Below are 4,238 nucleotides of genomic sequence, written 5' to 3' on the forward strand. Positions count from 1 at the left end.
AGAAATAAACAATTAAGAAAGTAAGTAAAAGTGTGTAAATTGGTGAATTGGTAAGTAAACTCAAGCCTTAAGCCTTCTATTTATAGGCTAAGGGAGTTTGCCAAGTGGGAGCCACCTAATAAAACAAAAGTCTCTTCAAAAATGGGCTTTGACCAGGCCCAAGGTCGTTGACCCAGCAATCTCTAAGGAGCAGCCCACGAATTCTCGGCCCAGGCAAAAGTGCAGCTCACGGACAGGTAATATAGGACTTTGCCACTCCTGGTCCTACAGGACTGCTGCAGGATCGGGCCCAAAAATATCAAAAACCTGCATTAACAGGGGATTAACATTAGATATACTATATTACTACTAATATATGAAAAAGACATAAAAAGACTCAATTAAGATACTAATGTGCAAATAAAACAAAGGAAAATGGTTAAGAAAATGATGTAATAAGATTAATAAATTAACATTTAATAGCCACAGTAAATTGTTGTTTGTTCCCAAACAACAGAAAATGACAAATTAAAAGACTCAAAGTTCTGATAAACTAAAAAATTTGAGCATAAGTATTCAATAGCCACAGTATGCTTATTTTGAATTTTTTTTTTGAATGAAAGTGTTCTACTCTTGACTTGATGTTTGATATCCATAGCCCTTCATAAACCTAGCTCCCCCAAACTTAAGTCTTTCATATTGCCACACCATAAGCTAGCCTACATTTCTATTGCTATTTGGGTTCTTACATTTGGCTTTTTCTTTTCAATGCATGCCTTTTACCTCATCTCACTTTTTTTTTTCACTCCATAACACAATTTTACTACTATGCATCTCATATTGAGGTATTTTGGACACTTTTGTCCTTTTCAAACATTTTGGTGTACTTTGACACTCTTTTGTATGCACAAGACATGGAACTTTGTTCCTTTGAATGACTTTTGGTCTTAATGCATATGTTTCATGAACTCTATAAAGTGTTTGGTACTTTTAAGACCCGCTCCCAAACTTAAGGGAAACAATGTCCTCATTGTGAGTGTTTGAAGGCTACAAATTGGCCAAATTGAAATGAAGGCCCAATTGAATCAAGTGAAAGCTTTGGAAATGGTTGGCTAGTTCTAGAGGCTCAATTTAAGACAAAGATGGTTAAGCTTTGGATTATTGTGGCTATGGCATCAATTCAAGCATTTGTACAACAAATTCATTATTTATTCTATTTTTGGTGCATATATGGCTAAAAGATTATATGCTACTAAAATCAGTGCCCAAAATTCTAAAATGAAACAGAAAAGCAAAGATGATCAATACAAGTGTAATTGATTATTTTTAAAACAAAAAGACTCAAAAATAATTGAAACAGAAAAGCAAAGATGAGAARTCACAAGTGTGACTTGGTCATCTTGAAAATAAAATGACTCAAAGCTAAGCACTATTGAAATAGAAAAGCAAAGATAATCAAGCATAAGCATGGTATGATCATCTTAAATGAAAAGGACACAAAAACATATAAGAGGGGGACTGTTTCTTATGATCACAACAATACCGACACCGACATATTTTAAAACAACAAATAAAGAAACACAAGTTAAACATAAAAACACAGAGTATGATAAGAATGCAGAACCTGCCCTACGCAGATTGAGTAGGAGAGTTAAAATATTGTTGTAAGACTGAGGTTGAGATATCTGATAGTGGGAGAAATTCGTTAGAATATTTCTCTTTCCACTTATGCTTCAATCCTTTCCTCTGTATGCCCTTTACTCCTTTCTCATGAGTTGAAGATTTAATGGAACAAATGGGAACATTCGTCACTCCCATCAGGGTACCTAAGGGAATTAAAAACATTAAAAGTCACTTTTTGATTTTGGACTCTTATGGTTAACTCTCCCTTCTGTACATCTATCACGGTTCTTCCAGTAGCTAGGAAAGGTCTTCCAAAGATAATGGGAATGTCCTTGTCAGCTTTAAAGTCTAGGATGATAAAATCAGCTGGGAAAATAAACTTATCAACCTGAACTAGGACATCCTCAATTTTTCCTTTAGGATAGGTTATGGACTTATCAACTAATTGCAGAGTCACAGTTGTAGGTCTAGCTTCACCTATGCCTAAGGTATTGAAGATAGATAAAGGCATGAGGTTTATACTAGCACCTAAGTCACATAGAGCTTTTCCTATCTCTTTTCCTCCAATTGAACAAGGGATTATAAAACTTCCAGGATCTTTCAACTTAGGAGGGATTTTATTGGACAACAAAGCACTGCACCCTTCAGTCAGAGCTACAGTCTCATACTCAGTCAACTTTTTCTTTTTACTCAAAATGTCTTTTAGAAACTTTGCATAACTTGGTATCTGCTCAACAGCCTCAACCAAAGGTATGTTTATATGTAACTGTTTAAAAACATCAAGAAACTTTTTAAATTGTAATTCCTCCTTTTGATTCCTTAATCTTTGGGGATAAGGAATATAAGGAGTGATTGCAGTAGGAGAAGTAGTCTTTTGAAGAGTAGGTGCTGAAATGATGTTCAAAGGTGGTTCTACAATGGATTCTAATTCAGTTCTACAAGGGATTATAGGACTGGTCTGGACAACTATTGTGGGACTGCCACCAGATTGTGACACATCCACTACAATATTCTCTTTGGAAGTCTGGATTGTCTTGGGTTCATTAGGAAATAACAATGGAAATTCTGATCTTTCTGGAATGGTTGTACTATCAATGGGCCTGACTATGGGTTGAGACTCACTAGTACTCTCTGAATGGTTCACATGAATGATAGTCACAGAATCTGGTACAGAGGTAACAGAATCTTGGTACCACAATTTTCTTTTTAGGCTCTACTTTGCTTGGTTCTTTTTTTTCTTTTTGGGGATTTTCTATTAAAGTCTTATTACTCCACAATGTCACAACCTTGACATGCTTTTTTCCTTCTCTCTGATGTGTCTCCGTATCCCTAGGTAAAAAGCCTATCGGTCTTTGTCTCATTTCTAAAGCTACTTGTCCAACCTGTTTTTCAAGGTTTCTGATTGAAGCCTGAGTTTGGGTTATGAACCCTTTCATCATTGCTTCCAAGGAAGTAGACGAATCAACAGGTTGATGTGTTGTATCTTGGAAAGAGGGTTGATGACTTTGTTGTTGAAAACTTGTTTGTTGGTTGAAAATCGGCTGGGTAGGGTGTTGTTGGTAAAAATTGGGTTGGTGATTGTAGGAATCACTTTGATGTTGTTGTTGGAAACCAACAGGTTCATTCAAGGTTGGAGCATTCTAGAAAAATTTTGGGTGTTGTTGCCACCCTGCATTATAAGCTTGTGAATCAGAACAACCTTTGTTTTGATTTTCAAAAAAATTAACTGACTCTAGGTTAAATGCACATTGATCAAATGGATGACCTCCTCCACATAACATACATGCTATAGAATTGACAGTAGGATACGATATTGCATCAACAGTTCGCACATCTGGGCTAACATTCATATTCTTAATCATGTCAGTTATAGATGTGAGTTGTGTTGTAAATGCATTATATGCGTCTGTTTCATGTATCCCAACTGTATTATTCTTTGTATTAATGCATGTGGATCAGCCCAATATCCATTATTATTTGAAATTTTCTCAAGCATGTCATACCCATCATTATAAGTACAAGTGGTGAAAGCTCCTCCTGCACTAGCATCAAGCATTTGCTTAGCAACAGTTGTTAAACCATTGTAAAATGTCTCTAGCTGGATACAATAAGGAATGCCATGGTAAGGGCATTTTCTCAACAACTCCTTCTACCATTCCCAAGCATTAGGTGTTGCTTCATTATCCATTTGTCTAAACAAACATATTTCATTTCTAGATTCAGCGTTCCTGTTGGGAGGAAAATATTTTCTCAAAAATTTCTTTACAAGGTCATTCCAAGAGATTATGGAATTTGGTTTTAAAGAGTTAAACCATAATTTTACTCTATCCCTAAGAGAAAATAGAAATAACTTCAGTCTTAAGGCATCATCAGACACTCCAGGGATAAGAAAACAATCAGTTATTTCTATTAAAGATTTTAAGTGTAAATGACGGTCTTTAGATGGCAAACCACTGAACTGACCATTAGTCTGCAACATCTGAAACATGACAGGTGTGAGCTCAAAGTAAGTTGCCTTAATGTGTGGCCTTAGTATTTCTGAATTTAATTGACTAAAAACAGGAATAACATAGTCCATGATTCCTCTATCCCGAGAATCTGCAATATGTATGATGTTCTACATAATAGTAACAGGT

At 35.6% G+C, this 4,238-nt stretch overlaps 1 non-coding gene across 1 annotated transcript; it reads left to right on the top strand.

The window, feature by feature from the left end:
• The first annotated feature begins 3,716 nt into the window (after nt 1–3,716).
• On the top strand, nt 3,717–3,822 carry LOC112508297. Its single transcript, XR_003068678.1, has one exon. It is a non-coding gene; the product is annotated as a small nucleolar RNA R71 (small nucleolar RNA).
• The last annotated feature ends 416 nt before the right edge of the window (nt 3,823–4,238 follow it).

This window comes from Cynara cardunculus, assembly GCF_001531365.2.
Source record: "Cynara cardunculus var. scolymus isolate 2C chromosome LG 2, CcrdV1, whole genome shotgun sequence".
NCBI classification, from domain to species: domain Eukaryota; kingdom Viridiplantae; phylum Streptophyta; class Magnoliopsida; order Asterales; family Asteraceae; genus Cynara; species Cynara cardunculus.